This window comes from Beta vulgaris, chromosome 5, assembly GCF_026745355.1.
Source record: "Beta vulgaris subsp. vulgaris cultivar EL10 chromosome 5, EL10.2, whole genome shotgun sequence".
Lineage (NCBI taxonomy): Eukaryota > Viridiplantae > Streptophyta > Magnoliopsida > Caryophyllales > Amaranthaceae > Beta > Beta vulgaris.
In genome coordinates this window covers 67,041,907-67,059,241 of record NC_079206.1, presented here as the reverse complement: position 1 = coordinate 67,059,241, position 17,335 = coordinate 67,041,907, and the positions used below count along the sequence as shown (strand labels likewise).

Sequence of the window (17,335 nt, the reverse complement as noted above, 5' to 3'; positions counted from 1 at the left end):
GGTAGAAAAGCGCGCGTTGTATACGTGGCAAGATATGAAGGTGATTGATGATGGTGGGGGAAATAGCAAAAAGAAATGTGGCTGCTGGGATTCGAGCCCAGGTCTCCACGGCCACAACGTGGAATTCTAACCACTAAACTACAGCCACTTTGTTGTTTACATACCCAGGCATTTGATACTTATATTAAATTTTCTAAGTGGCAGATTTTTAAGATATGCCCCATTTGCCTTTTATGATAACCAATAGGGTAATTTAATCATGTCTATGGTTCTTTTTGAAAAAAAAAAATTAATAGAGAATGAAGAGATTAAGGGACTAAATTAGGTTTTATATTGAAAATTTCAAAAGGCAATTATTGTGTAGGGTAAAATAAAGAGGAAATGGTTTATATGTAAAGTTTTTAAGTAAATGGGGTGTGTCGGTCAAAATTATGTTGGGTCTATGAGTAAATATGTCGAATACCCTCAATCCTAACCTGGTCCGTTTATTAAGCGGGTCAACAATACTCAACCATAATTTGACCTGTTTATTAAACGGGTTACCCATCTGTTTATCAAGAGGGCATAAACACATAAACTAAACAAATATACGTTATATACTTTGTAACCCATGTCTTATATACTAATATCTTACCTAAATAAACCAAATCGGACAACTAAATAATAAATTTATGTATTTATGAAAAATATTCAAAATAATTATTTCAATCCCAATGAATAACATTAATATTGATAATTGAATAGTAGTTAAATGGGTTGACATTTGTAATTGAGTTTTAGTTTGATGAATACTTGATTTAATGATGGTAGGAAAGATGTATTGGAAATGATATGAAATCGTGCAGTTTTAGTTGAGTAGTTCGTGTGGCTTGAATGGTAGGTTCTGTGTTTTCTTTTCTTTTCTGTTTTGAATTATGTTTTTATTTATCATTTTACAAACATTAAACTTAGTTGTTGTTCTTTTTTGTAGTTTGAAGTACTTATGTAAGGATTCTAAATTGTAAATTGTTTTTCTTTTAGCCGAATCTATGTCGTACCCGTTTTCGAAATTTTGATTTTGGCGTTTTTCATCCCCGTACTTGTTCTCATACTCGTTCCCATCCGCCACTAATTACGAGGTCTCTTCGGCAGCAAAACCGAAGTAACCACATTAATGATCTAAATATGTTGGCTTTCGTATAACATTAATGATTGGTTAATCACTTAAATCTAATATTAATTTATATGTGTTGATAACATAATGCTCGGAACTTGTTGATATTTCCTGTAACTTACATATGTTCTCTTGAGTGCATTATTATGTAACTACAATTAGTACTTGTGAAACTAATCATATTGTCATTTCATGTTATTTATGTTGCATATCGTCATTTATTAAGCACAAATTGATTTCAAAATATTTTACGTTAGAGAATATAGAGCAATGATATATATTTTAAAAAAAACTACAAATATTCTCCACAAAGTAATAACTTTGTACTATTTGGCGACAAATGAGTAGCATTTCCACTTAAATTAATACTTAAATACTTAAAAGTCTCATCTCATGTTTTTCAAAAAGTGAGCCTACTTTCTGCAGACAAATTCCAATCCAAGTTACACCTAAAAAAAATTTATAAAAAACTCATAGTTTAGCAGCTAAAGCAAAAAATAAAAAATAAAGGAAATGACCATACATTCACCAATTACCAACATTATCTTTTAGCATAAGAACTAATTTTTGGTCATGTCCCGGGTTATTAACATTTTCACATTAACTTGAGGTCACGTGGTCGAATCTTATATGGAGCATGTTCCTATTTTTTTAAATGTGCATAATGATGACATGGAATGAAACAACTCAAGGAGAAGTGCAACGTGACAGCGTTGACTTGTTTCAAAATGTTTTTTTTTTTTTTTGAAAGATGCTTTTTAATATATTAGTATAGATTCTATTAGGGTTTTCGATAAGTGGAAAAAATGGGTGTTACAGTCTCCTTGCATTAAACAATGTGACCGCGATCTAATTTGCCAAAAAGCCTCTTTATCTAGAATAATATTCACCTCAACTACAAGCTTTTGATTCCAAGTCAAACAAAAAAATGGTTGTTGGGCTTTTTGGTCTATACCAAAGAGACTTTAAAACCACATTCTTACCATCTTATTCATTTTGTTCAGCCTACAACATCGGTCACCACCCCAATACAATGCCGCCCAGGGGCAGTACCAAATATACGGCCTATCCTGATGCTGTCGAGTAAGTAATCTTCTCTTTAATCTCATGTTGCTTTTTTTATACTATAATTCTTTACAAGTAAATCAAGTATTTATTTACTCATTTATGCAATTAATTTGCAAGTATAACTAACATAAAATCGAGTTTAATTAGGTTGCAAGTAATTATAAGATGTGATACCAGATAATTGATGAGGTAATTATAAGAGGAACAAAAGAGTGAAGGGAGATTATAAAGAGAAAATTACCATAAATTCACCAATCAAATCTTCGTTTTTCGGCTTCCTTGTTGTTGTCGTCTTGCTCATATTGAACTTCATTTTCGTCCAATTGAATGCCATAAACTTGCTTTATATTAGTAATAATAAGGAGTAGCTTTATTTATTTTTTGTATCGTCTTTTTTGACAGAGTATGTGATATGTTAAATTTGAGAAACTAAGACAAAATCATCTTGAATCTTCTTCCTCTATTTGAACAACCTCCTATGGCAACCCGATTTAGGAATTCATTAACTGATATGCTCATATTCGCTTCAAATGGCAGCACAAAGTCTCTTTGGTACAATGACAGGCGGGAAATCGATAACTTATCACGATCCAACTAATCTCATTTTCATGCTTGGAATTGAGGCAGAATATTCAGGGGTTATGTATCAACCACATTTGTGTTCTTCAGAGAAGATGTATATTTTTCCGCCTTCTCATTAGATGATGGCTCAACATGGAAAAATTGTAACGGAAGTAGACTGCATTTGGTAGGTTGTGGCATCGAAACACTCCATATTTCTTATCAATCTAATTCCCCTAATATAAGCAAAGAGTATAGAAATTTGAAAAATGATGCAAGACCAAAACTTTAAAAATCTTGGACCAAAGATCAATCTATTTTTTTCAAATGGAAAGATCAAATTAGTGTCTTAATTTAGGTGTACCATTATGCCACCAAAATCTAAAAAATGGGGCTGCATACGTCTAGAAGATAAATAAATAAATAAAACTCATATTGAAATTGGTGCCTTAATTCGTTGCTCGACCTGTTGACGGGTTGTTTTGCTTTCTGCCCGTCCATTTGTTGGATAATTACCTACCAAACACATACCATATGTCCATATCTCACTATCCATTTGAACGCCATGATAATCTCAAAATTATAGCGGTAACCAACATGTGCATTTGAATTACATTTATCTAAAAGCTAGAAGCTATTGCTTTGCTATTTTTATATTCTACCCATGTAACAGCCAAAATAGAGCATGATTATTTGCATACTGTATAGCCAACACGAATATAAAGGAGAAAAAAATGATAAGCAAAGAGTATAGAAATTTGAAAAATGATGCAAGACCAAAACTTAAAAAATCTTGGACCAAAGATCAATCTATTTTTTTCAAATGGAAAGATCAAATTAGTGTCTTAATTTAGGTGTACCATTATGCCTAATATATTCAACCATCACGAAAACAAAACGAAAAATTAATGTTATCAAACTCTGATTTTAAAAGCCTAATATCTTCAACAATCGTATGAATGTCGTCTCTCCTCTAACACAAATTGTTAATGGCCTGAACGATAGTATGTGCATCGCTCTACATGTAATACTCCGTATTTTAAGTAGCAATTTCGTACTAATTAAGAAATATAAAAAAATTAATAAAAAGGTATTTTTAATCTATTTACAAATTAATAGGAATAAATTATTGTTAGTATGAATTTGTTAGGAATTTTCGGAGTTTTAAAAGAATAACCTAATCTTCACTTGACCTAGGGTGACTATCTTTTGAAGGGAGTATAAAAGAAAAGGAAGGAATTTCAGAAAACCCTAAACCCTCTTCTTCTCCCTCTCCTCAGCCGACCTTCTTTTTCTCTCTCTCTCTCCTTGGCCGATCTTCCTTTCCTTCTCTCTCTCAGAATTTTTTCTCTCTCTCGGATCTCTCTCTCTCCCTCAGATTCTTCGTCTCCCTCGCCGTGTCTTCTCGAAAATCGTCGAGGGTGGTGACTCGAGCGCGCGAGGGTGCGCAGGCGAAGAGGGCTGAGACGTGCGAGGATTCGTCGAAGTTTTGCTCGAGGTTTGTGCGATTTCAGGCGAGGGTTCGGTGCGGGTGTGTCGAAGGTTCGCGCGGGTGTGTCGAGGCTTTCGTCCGCGGGTTTCGTGCGGCGTGTGTGTGGTTCGAGTGCTGCGACGAGGGTCGCGGTGTTCGAGGGTTGTGCGCGAGGAATCGGGGAGTGCGAGTGCAGTGTTGTGCGACGTTGCGAGGAGGTTGTGCGAGTGGTTCAGTGGTGCGAGTGGTGACGCGACATACCGGGGTCGCGTGTGTGAGTTTGGGCGACAGAGACCGCACGGGTGTGTCGTGCGAAACAGTAGCGCGCGTGTGCGTGGCAACAAGGGTCGCCGGAATTCGGTCGCCGAGTTCTTTCGCCGGCAAATTTAGCGGTATACCCTATTATGTACCTAAAGTATTATATCAGTTTTATTACTTATATTTACTGTTTTCGTAGTTAAGTAAGGTTTGTAATTAATAATTAATAATTGGAATGGTTAGTAAATTAGCAGATTGTTTAACTAGTTAAGTTATTATTCTGTTGTTAAGTTAAAACTATGGTTAGGTTTGTAATTGGAATAAGATAAAAGTAGAAGACGTGTGTATTATTATTAGTTACAATTATTATCGTTTCATGGGTGACTTGTTTCACGGAACCTAACTTTGGAACTTACTTCTGGACATGGAACTTACCTTTTGGACATATGACTTACCTTTTGGACATATGACTTACTTTTGGACATATGACTTAACTTCTGGACATAAGACAGGTTGGACTTATGACATTTTGGATTGGTAAAATAGTGGACTAATGTTACTAACTAACTTAGTTACTCACTAACTCTGACTTCTAAAAGACGTTAAATTCACTAGATTAGAATTATAACGAAAGTTCTGGAATAAGGTTTTAACTATTGCGTAATTCGAATCGTTAGATCGTTATGGTCTTAGTACGTAGTAGTTGTTAGTGTTATCAAGGACGTAACACTAAAGCTTTGTTTTAACGATTTAGGTCCCAATTTCATAAGCGGCTCGTTCTATTAAGTCAGCGAAAATTCTCCGCTACAAGGTACGTACGCGTACCAGTTTACTTTCAAAGCTTAGTATCATGTTTAGGTTGCAGTTCATGTTATTGGAACCTAGTACCATGATAGGGAACATTTGATTGTGATTGTTTGGTTAGACGTTTATAACGTGAAATCAATATGATGCATTGAAATATGTTGCATTGAAATGCGAAGTTCTATCGTAGTGTAACATCAGCATTATTAATCTGATCTATAGAGTAACAAGAGTGTTACAGATGAGAATTGAGTTTGGTAATTAAGAGAGTATGTAAATGACTCCTTAAAGTTATAAAAGAATGATTGGTAATAAAAGAAGATTATGGCGATACTTGTAGTTGGATCCCTACAAGTATAGAACAATGGGGGGAGTGTGGACTTGTCCTACACTCCTACGCAGGCCTACTGTGACGACAGTAGTGTCCTTATATTTTGATAACTCAAGTAGGCGGAAGGTTCCGTTCGATCTTGGGGGTATGCATACTAAGGTGATGGGTGTGAGACGGAACAAAACCGTATTTGCATTTCATCTAATAGACCAAGTTGTCTATTAAGGATTCAGTAGCCCGTATGATTCTAGTAAGATGACGGTGCCCGTTCGATGCCAAATAATGAAAGATTAAAGGATGTGAGATAACGTAGGTTCATATAACAGTTGTAATGTATGCATCATTTATGTTCATATAGTTTCAATGGTTCATTACGTACTCAGCATAGCTGACTCTGTGTGTTATTATGTGTTTGTTGTCCTGTGATGAACTATTGATACTTCAATGGGGAGCAGACTAGGTGAGCTGGTGCTGCTGCATATCAAGCATAAGGGGGCTAGACTGTAGTTTGAAGTTAACTTTTGGTTTGATATTATGAATTTTATAGAACATTGTTACATGGTTTGAGTTTGAATAAAGAGGGGTCACTATGATTCCCGAGTTGTATTACATTTTTATTCCGCTGCAATTTGGTTTTGAGACAATGAATTTGAGTTACCGTATTTCTAATTATGCCTTGCGTTCCATCGCGGCGGTAACACTCCCAAAGTCGATGCGACGTAGCATTAGACGTGTATGGATTTTGGGGGTGTTACAAAACTGGATTCAGAGCCAGAAGCTCCTATTTTCAAAGACGTTTTCGAAACGATTTCAAAACGGGTAGTATGGGCTAGGAGCATATAGATCATGTCATGTGCATTAAGTCATAGGATGTTATCATTGCATTTTGTTGTATCTCGAACTTGTATGTGCTCTCTGTGTAATTGAAATGGTGAAAGATTCTTGAAATCTTCAAATGTGACTAGATTAAGAGAGTGTACAAAGATAGGTCTAAATTGATTAGACTCAAAACTTATTTAAGTATAAAAACTATTTTATTGATCGAAATGAGCTTGATTTCACTTGTGGATTTCAAAGTTAAAATGAGCATTTACCTCTTTACAAAAACTTAGACTATTCTATTTTGTTTTTACTTTCGCAGATGGTTCACGACATAGGTTGTAAGGACTTTTTGATGAAACAAGTAGGGGAGCTGGGATATGTGGTTCTTTAAAATGAAGTCTGCTATGGATTACAGAATTATGCAAGGGGAGCAGTGGTTACGATCTGAGGGCTCTAGGATACACTTCATGCTTCGTTATGTTCCAGAATAGAGCCATATAGATTTGTTCATCGTAGGTATGGGGATATGTGGACTACAGAGGGTATTTCAATAGGAATAAGCATACCTACGGATACCAGAACCTCCTTCCGAAAAGCACTTCCTCACTGACCTTAAATACTGCGAGAATGAGTGGAGGGTTCGTGAGACCAGGGGTCAAAACCCTTCTACTTCATCTGAAAGGGAAAGTTCGAGCAATAGGGCCATAGATGGGAATTCTAAGAACCCAGGGGTCATACCTGAACCGCCATCAGCACCTGTGGCAAAGAGGCCAAGATACCAGCCATTTGAGGATGAGTTATTAGCCGATGACTTTCAGAATCTTAGGACAGTCACTTACGTCTTGATGATGAAAGGAACAATAGGACCTTCATTATAGTGTTGGGTGGGGTCCAGGTTGTACCAGGGTTACATGGGGAGGATAATGATGATGAGCCACCTCCACTAGAGGACTAACCAGTTGAGGGAGAGGACCCTGCTGAGAATGAAGACCCTGTTGAGGATGAGAATCCTGTTCAGGAAGAGGATCCCATTGAGGCGGAGGATCCCATTGAGGAGGAGGATCCCATTGAGGAGGAGGATCCCATTGAGGAGGAGGATCCCATCGAGGAAGAAGACCCCGAGGAAGACCAAGGACCCATACTAGAGGATATATTCTTTGAGGACGGCGAGCCTGAGGCAGATGAGATTGACCTTGATGGAGGGATGGAGGATTCTGGATCAGAGGATGAAGCTCACCGCCTTAGCCCATAGTTCTTTGACATATATGTAGGATTAGGATTTTTGTTTTATTTTGATCGTTTTTGTTCATTTGTTATGTTAGTGATAATAAGGCTTGCATGCCGATTAGGGAGTAACATTATTTGATATATATATATATATATGGTATTTCTTTACAAACATTACATTCCCATTTTCAATAATAGTGCATAGTGTTATCTTTTATTGTTAATTGTGGCATCTTATTTTGGATGATTGTAATGCAAGTCAGTACAGACTTAAAGGTGTTCGCAATATATGTTTATATGTTAAATGTGTATTCGTTGAATAAGTTAAAACAAAAATTATGTGTAAGTCACTGAAATAGCTACTATGTTAATTTCAGCGCAGAATGGTTCGATCGGGAGGCGCCCCTGACACCTCTCTTAACATCGAGCAATCGATACGTGACCTAGTACAGATTAACTGCCACAGCCAAGCATCACAGCCGGAGATGGAACCTATCTGAAAAAGTGGCCCGTAGGAACCCACCTATACTAAATGGAAAAGGGGGACCTGAAGAGTTGGAAAACTGGGTTGGGGAATTTGATAAGCTTTTCTTCACCCTATCCTGTCCTGACGAGAAAACTGTGCCCTTAGCTAGTTACTATCTGCAGGGGGATGCCCATTTCTGGTGGACCCAGGCTAAGGACAACCTTCTACAGCCACGGTTTCGGGTGGGAAACTTTTAAAAAGGCCCTAAGAGACAAGTACTACCCTCCGTATCTTAAGAAACAAAAACAAAGCCCAGAGTTTATGATGCTGGAGCAAGGGACCATGTCGTGAGGAGATATTACCGAAAATTATTATGAACTATAGGGCCCAGAGATTGCCCCTACTGAGGAGGCTAAAGCCTCACGTTTTGAATTGGGACTTACCCTTGACCTGCAGGGTAGACTGGGGGGAGATACATTCACCTCTCTGGACCATGTGTTTGGCAAAGCTGCCCACCTTTATGCTATCAGGAGAGGGAGGAAGGGGGTAAGCTTGGCGAGAAACGTAAGGATAACCCAAACCCTGAGGGCCAAAATTTGAGAAAAAGCACAACGGGAACCAGAATAATCAAAACCCTCAGAGAAATTTTGGTAAGGGACCCAATAATAACCATAATCCCAACACAACAACAACAACACGCAACAACAACACCAATAACCGCAGACCTGAGCGTGTATATCGGTGTAGAAAGTGCCTAACAACCATCCTGGTAAGGATTGTGAGGGTAACAAGGTTGAATGCCGGGAATGTGGGAAGATGGGGCATAGAGCCTATGAATGCTATTCGAAAAACAAGCTAAACCCCAATGGCCAAAGGAAGGGGAACTATGGGGACAAGCCCCGAAACGGAAATGGTAACGGGAATGGTAACGGGGGAGGTAATTACAATGGGAATTCTAACTATTCCAAGCCCGCTACCAACACCAGCAACCAAGTCTCTAATGTGAACAATGCAACTAGTTCCCAAGATAAGGGCAAAGGGAAGCTGTACATGATGACGGCTAGAGAAGAAGAGGCTCGTAGAGACGTTGTCACGGGTACATTTTCTATCAACTCCACTCCTGTTAAAGTTTTATTTGATTCTGGAGCATCCTTGTCATTTATTGCCCATGCAACTGTTAGAAATTTAACATTGGTCGAGTCTGAGTCGATTTCTATGCCTATAGTCATTCCATCTGGGGAGACTGTTAATTGTTCTAAAAGATTCCTAAAAGTGCCATTAAAGATAGGTGAGGGATACTTTCCCTCTGATCTGATAGAGTTTAACTTATCAAACCTAGATATCATTCTGGGGATGGATTGGCTTGGGAAGTACATGGCTAAGATAGATTGCGATGCGCAAAAAGTGGAACTAAAGGACCCTTCGGGGAAAAGAGTGTCATATAGGAGAATACCTCGAGAACCAGGAATTAAAGTTATCAATGCGTTACAACTTAAGAACTACGTAGACAAGGGTTGGCCCCTATTTATGTGTTCAGTGAGAAGAGTGAGGATGATCCGTTAAGGCCTGAAGATGTGCCCATAGTCCGAGAATTCCAGGATGTCTTTCCTGAGGAAATACCTGGTATGCCTCCAAGGAGAGATGTAGAGTTCACCGTTGACCTAGTACCTGGGACTGGACCCATTTCGAAAGCCCCATATCGGATGGCTCCGGCAGAAATGAATGAGTTAAAGAACCAGTTAGAGGAACTACTAGACAAAGGGTATATTAGACCTAGCATGTCGCCATGGGGAGCACCCGTCTTATTTGTGAAAAAGAAGGATGGTAGCTTGAGGTTATGTATAGACTACCGGGAGTTGAACAATGTCACCGTGAAAAACAAGTATCCATTACCTAGGATTGATGATTTGTTCGACCAACTTCAGGGTGCGGGGATGTTCTCCAAAATCGACTTAAGGTCTGGTTACCATCAGTTGAGGATTGTTGATCATGATATACCTAAGACTGCCTTTCGAACCAGATATGGCCACTATGAGTTTACGGTTATGCCTTTTGGGTTAACCAATGCACCTGCAGTTTTCATGGACCTTATGAATAGAATTTTCCGACCCTACCTAGACAAATTCGTCGTAGTATTCATAGACGATATCCTGATCTATTCTAAGAACAAGGAGGAACATGAGGATCATTTGAGGGTCATTTTGCAGACACTTAGGGACAACCAACTTTATGCAAAGTTTTCGAAATGTGAATTTTGGTTGGAAAGAGTGTCATTTTTGGGTCATTTTATCTCTAAGGAGGGTGTATCAGTCGATCCTGCGAAAATCAAAGCCGTGAGTGAATGGCCTACCCCAAAGAATGTCACGGATATAAGAAGTTTCTTGGGTTTAGCCGGTTACTATAGGAGATTTGTGAAAGACTTCTCCAAAATAGCAAAACCTATGACAAACCTGATGAAGAAGGATTGTAGGTTTACCTGGAATGAGGACAGTGAGAAGGCCTTCCAAACGTCAAAGAAGAGTTAACCTCAGCCCCTGTCCTAACCTTGCCTAATGGGAACGAAGGATATGATGTGTATAGTGATGCATCCAAAAATGGGTTGGGTTGTGTTCTGATGCAAAACGGGAAAGTTATAGCTTATGCGTCCCGACAGTTGAAGCCATATGAAGTCAATTACCCAACACATGACCTAGAATGGCCGCCATAGTATTTGCACTCAAAATCTGGAGACACTACCTCTATGGGGTAACCTGCCGTATCTTCACCGATCACAAAAGCCTTAAATATATCTTCACCCAGAAAGACCTCAACATGAGGCAGCGCAGATGGTTAGAGCTCATCAAGGACTATGACTTAGACATCCAATACCATGAGGGTAAAGCCAACGTTGTTGCTGATGCGTTAAGTCGCAAGTCTAGCCATAGCCTGAATACATTAGTCGTTGCCGACAAACTTTGTGAGGAATTCTCTAGACTTCAGATAGAAGTTGTTCATGAAGGGGAGGTAGAAAGATTGCTGAGTGCCCTAACCATCGAACCTAACTTCCTAGAAGAGATAAGGGCAATCAACCTGGGGATGTGAAACTTGAGCGAGTCAAGGCAAAGCTTAAGGAGGGCAAAGCAGAGGGGTTTGCGATCCATGAGGATGGAGCATACGATATAAGGGTAGGTGGTGCGTGCCACAAAAGTGTGAAGAGCTGAAACAAAAGATAATGAGCGAGGGTCATAACACGACGTATTCTGTCCACCCAGGGGGAGATAAGTTGTATAAGGACCTCAAGAAGATGTTTTGGTGGCCTGGTATGAAGAGAGCAGTAGCTGAGTTTGTTTCCAAATGCTTAACATGCCAGAAAGTCAAAAGTGAACACAAGAGACCTCAGGGAAAGATTCAACCCTTAGACATTCCGACATGGAAATGGGACTCGATATCCATGGACTTCGTTGTCGCCTTACCTAGGAGTCGGGGAGGCAATAATACCATTTGGGTGATAGTGGATAGACTAACCAAGACAGCAAGGTTCATACCTATGAAAGATACGTGGAGTATGGAAGCCTTAGCCAAGGCTTATGTGAAAAATGTCATTCGATTGCATGGAGTACCCACAAGTATAGTATCAGATCGAGACTCTCGATTCCTGTCGAATTTCTGGAAAAAGGTCCAGGAAGCATTTGGTAGTGAGCTATTAATGAGTACAGCCTTTCACCCAGCTACCGATGGTCAAACGAACGAACTATTCAGACCTTAGAGGACATGTTGCGAGCATGTGCTTTAGAATACCAAGGGTCATGGGAAGACCATTTGGACCTCATAGAATTCTCATACAACAACAGCTACCATGCTAGTATTAAGATGGCACCATTTGAAGCGTTGTACGGGAGAAAGTGTCGTAGCCCTTTGTGTTGGAACGACATCAGTGAGACTGTAGTGTTAGGACCTGATATGATTCAAGAGACGATGGATCAAGTGCGAGTCATTCAAGAAAAGATTAAGACTGCACAGGACAGGCAAAAATCCTATGCGGACCAGAAGCGAAGGGACGAAAATTTCGAAGTTGGGGAAAAAGTGTTGCTTAAGGTGTCCCCAATGAAAGGAGTGATGCGATTCGGGAAAAAGGGGAAGCTAAGCCCTAAGTTCATAGGACCCTATGAGATACTGGCGAGGGTAGGGAAAGTTGCTTATCGCCTGGATTTACCCAACGACCTAGAAAGGGTCCATAACGTGTTTCACGTATCCCAACTCCGGAGATACGTACCTGATGCGTCACATGTCCTTGAACCTGAAAACGTAGAGATAGACGAAACTTTGTCCTATGAGGAGAAACCTGTCCAGATCCTAGACCGCAAAGTGCGAAGTACGAGGAATAAGGACGTCAGAATTGTCAAGGTGTTGTGGAGAAATCAAACTACCGAGGAAGCCACATGGGAAGCCGAAGATGCAATGCGTCTGAAGTACCCTGAGCTTTTCCAAGAGGTACGTGAGTTACGGGGACGTAACTTTTCTTTTAAGGGGGGAAGAATGCGATAGAATTTCGCGCTTTCACCCTAAAGTATGTTAATTATGTTGATTATGTTAGTTATATGCTAGTTATGTGTGAAAACTGCTTATCTATTGTGTGAACGTTAGAAAACGCTTGTGAAATTTGGGACTTAGAAGTGCAAAAGATCGTCGTTAAGACGGGCTACCTCAAAGTTTCGGGACGAAACTTCTTTTAAGGGGGGAAGCCTGTAATACTCCGTATTTTAAGTAGCAATTTCGTACTAATTAAGAAATATAAAAAATTAATAAAAAGGTATTTTAATCTATTTACAAATTAATAGGAATAAATTATTGTTAGTATGAATTTGTTAGGAATTTTCGGAGTTTTAAAAGAATAACCTAATCTTCACTTGACCTAGGGTGACTATCTTTTGAAGGGAGTATAAAAAGAAAAGGAGGGAATTTCAGAAAACCCTAAACCCTCTTCTTCTCCCTCTCCTCAGCCGACCTTCTTTCTCTTCTCTCTCTTGGCCGATCTTCCTTTCCTTCTCTCTCTCAGAATTTTTCTCTCTCTCGGATCTCTTCTCTCCCTCAGATTCTTCGTCTCCCTCGCCGTGTCTTCTCGAAAATCGTCGAGGGTGGTGACTCGAGCGCGCGGAGGGTGCGCAGGCGAAGAGGGCTGAGACGTGCGAGGATTCGTCGAAGTTTTGCTCGAGGTTTGTGCGATTTCAGGCGAGGGTTCGGTGCGGGTGTGTCGAAGGTTCGCGCGGGTGTGTCGAGGCTTTCGTCCGCGGTTTCGTGCGGCGTGTGTGTGGTTCGAGTGCTGCGACGAGGGTCGCGGTGTTCGAGGGTTGTGCGCGAGGAATCGGGGGTGCGAGTGCAGTGTTGTGCGACGTTGCGAGGAGGTTGTGCGAGTGGTTCAGTGGTGCGAGTGGTGACGCGACATACCGGGGTCGCGTGTGTGAGTTTGGGCGACAGAGACCGCACGGGTGTGTCGTGCGAAACAGTAGCGCGCGTGTGCGTGGCAGCAAGGGTCGCCGGAATTCGGTCGCCGGAGTTTCTTTCGCCGGCAAATTTAGCGGTATACCCTATTATGTACCTAAAGTATTATCAGTTTTATTACTTATATTTACTGTTTTCGTAGTTAAGTAAGGTTTGTAATTAATAATTAATAATTGGAATGGTTAGTAAATTAGCAGATTGTTTAACTAGTTAAGTTATTATTCTGTTGTTAAGTTAAAATATGGTTAGGTTTGTAATTGGAATAAGATAAAAGTAGGAAGACGTGTGTATTATTATTAGTTACAATTATTATCGTTTCATGGGTGACTTGTTTCACGGAAACCTAACTTTGGAACTTACTTGGACATGGAACTTACCTTTTGGACATATGACTTACCTTTTGGACATATGACTTACTTTTGGACATATGACTTAACTTCTGGACATAAGACAGGTTGGACTTATGACATTTTGGATTGGTAAAATAGTGGACTAATGTTACTAACTAACTTAGTTACTCACTAACTCTGACTTCTAAAAGACGTTAAATTCACTAGATTAGAATTATAACGAAAGTTCTGGAATAAGGTTTTAACTATTGCGTAATTCGAATCGTTAGATCGTTATGGTCTTAGTACGTAGTAGTTGTTAGTGTTATCAAGGACGTAACACTAAAGCTTTGTTTTAACGATTTAGGTCCCAATTTCATAAGCGGCTCGTTCTATTAAGTCAGCGAAAATTCTCCCAGGTAAGCGTACGCGTACCAGTTTACTTTCAAAGCTTAGTATCATGTTTAGGTTGCAGTTGTTGATTATTGACCTAGTACCATGATAGGGAACATTTGATTGTGATTGTTTGGTTAGACGTTTATAAGTGAAATCAATATGATGCATTGAAATATGTTGCATTGAAATGCGAAGTTCTATCGTAGTGTAACATCAGCATTATTAATCTGATCTATAGAGTAACAAGAGTGTTACAGAATGAGATTGAGTTTGGTAATTAAGAGAGCATGTAAATGACTCCTTAAAGTTATAAAAGAATGATTGGTAGTAAAAGAAGTTATGGCGATACTTGTAGTTGGATTCCCTACAAGTATAGAACAATGGGGGGAGTGTGGGACTTGTCCTACACTCCTACGCAGGCCTACTGTGACGACAGTAATGTCCTTATATTTTGATAACTCGAGTAGGCGGAAGGTTCCGTTCGATCTTGGGGGTATGCTAGAGGTGATCATTTTGGCCCGGCCCGCTGGCCCGGCCCGGCCCGGCCCGTTTTTGGGCCGGGTTTTGGGCAGGATTTTTCGGCCCGGTCATTTTTTTTTGTTTTTGGGCGGGCTTTGGGCAAGCTAAAAACGACTTTTTAGTCTATTTTTTGGCCCGGCCCGTTTTGGCCCGCAAAAGCCCGCTAAGCCCGGCCCGTTTTGGCGGGCTTTGGACACAAAAATTCGGCCCGAATTTAGGCCCGGCCCGGCCCGGCCAATGGGCAATTTTTTTTGGCCGCGGCCCGGCCCGAACCCGGCCCGGCCCGGCCCATGATCACCTCTAGGGTATGCATACTAAGGTGATGGGTGTGAGACGGAACAAAACCGTATTTGCATTTCATCTAATAGACCAAGTTGTCTATTAAGGATTCAGTAGCCCGTATGATTCTAGTAAGATGACGGTGCCCGTTCGATGCCAAATAATGAAAGATTAAAGATGTGAGTAACGTAGGTTCATATAGCAGTTGTAATGTATGCATCATTTATTTCATATAGTTTCAATGGTTCATTACGTACTCAGCATAGCTGACTCTGTGTGTTATTATGTGTTTGTTGTCTGTGATGAACTATTGATACTTCAATGGGGAGCAGACTAGGTGAGTTGGTGCTGCTGCATGATATCAAGCATAAGGGGGCTAGACTGTAGTTTGAAGTAACTTTTGGTTTGATTATTACTGAATTTTATAGAACATTGTTACATGGTTTGAGTTTGAATAAAGAGGGGTCAACTATGATTCCCGAGTTGTATCTACATTTTCTATTCCGCTGCAATTTGGTTTTGAGACAATGAATTTGAGTTACCGTATTTCTAATTATGCCTTGCGTTCCATCGCGGCGGTAACACTCCCAAAGTCGATGCGACGTAGCATTAGACGTGTATGGATTTTGGGGGTGTTACACTACACAACACTCTTCTGATCTTCTCCACCCTTGCTCCTGCGCCACCTTGGCAGCCCACAAAATAGTTGTTGCCTGTGTGCTCCACAAACCAAACCTGCAGCAAAGAACGAGACATGACTTGCTTCACTTCCCCTCTATCATCCCTGACCACTAACCCCAAAGGGCACCAGTGTGCCTTAGTTCTCGCACATCCATTCTCTTTCTTAAAACTGAACTTCTTATAGCTGCTCAAAAAATCATGGGCCCTCGTCAAACCCAACTCCGTAGAGCATTCCATCTGCTGGAATATAAGATCATTCCTACACCACCACAATTGCCACTCGAACCGAGAACTCCTTTGGTGTCTCCAAAAATCTCGCAGAGCGTGAGTCGCATTTTCTTCAGCACCACATCGCATGCAATTCACACTTTCAATCGCTCTTTTCATCTTTAAGTTGCTATTATGAGCGAAAATGTCCCATGCTGCTCTCCAGAGGAAGTTATCCACTTTAGGGGTGATTATGATGCTCCACAAATGCTTGCAAATAGGGTCGTGTCCCATCGAGCTAGAAACAATGTTGTTGTCTTCAATCGTCAACCTGTATGCGTCTCACCTGAAACATACACCGTCCATACTCCCCATCCAACACAACTCATCCTCCGGTAATCTTCTACTTATGTTAATGTTTTTTATGCGCTCAATATCCACTTCAAAGAATACTTTTTGAAGAAGATCTTCCCTCCAACAACAATTTTTATTATCTGTCCGACTTGAAACACAAGCATTTCAGGAAGCAAACGTCGCAATGTTATAACTCGTCCTGAACCCTCTCCTCCAAGCCAATTTTTTGACCATCTCCAAGCCTCCACCTCACTCCCTTCAACAATTTTTCGAGCACCCAACATACTCCGCTAAGCATAACTTGGCGAGGCACCAAACTCCACGTCCCAAAGGGTTGCATGAGGATAGTACTGAGCTTTGTAAATTCGAGACAGCAGTGACCGAGGCTGACAATGCATTCTCCATAGTTGCTTTGCTAGACGAGCTTCATTAAAAGCTTCTAAATCATGATAACCGAGCCGCCTTCCTCTTTTAGCCTGCACATGAAATCCCAATTCTTCCAATGTATACCCTTTTTTGCACCAGAGCTGCCCTACCAAAACGCACTAATGATGCTCTCAATGTCTCGGCAAAAGGTACTCGACAACTTGAAACAACTCATAGCATAATTTGGGATGGCTTGAGCAACCGATTTGATTAGCACCCCCTTTTTGGCTTTTGATAGAAGCTTCTCCTTCCACTCTTATGACTTTTTCCAAACTCGATCTTTAATACTAGCAAAGCTCACCTTCTTTGATCACCCTAAGAGTGTAAGAAGACGAAGATACTTGTCATGCCATTCCACCTCCCTCATTTCAAGAATAGCCAAAACAATATTCAACCAAGAAGAACAACAAAATTGTGAGATTGAAGAAATTTACAGAAGATTTGCACCACAATCTCGAAGAACAACAAAATAGAGGGTGTTAGGGTATGAAAAGCTCGCCGATTC

At 40.3% G+C, this 17,335-nt stretch overlaps 1 non-coding gene across 1 annotated transcript; it reads right to left on the bottom strand.

Annotated features, from left to right (window-relative positions):
* Positions 1-76: 76 nt before the first annotated feature.
* On the bottom strand, positions 77-148 carry TRNAH-GUG (transfer RNA histidin (anticodon GUG)). The gene has a single exon. It is a non-coding gene; the product is annotated as a tRNA-His (tRNA).
* Between the last annotated feature and the right edge of the window lie 17,187 nt (positions 149-17,335).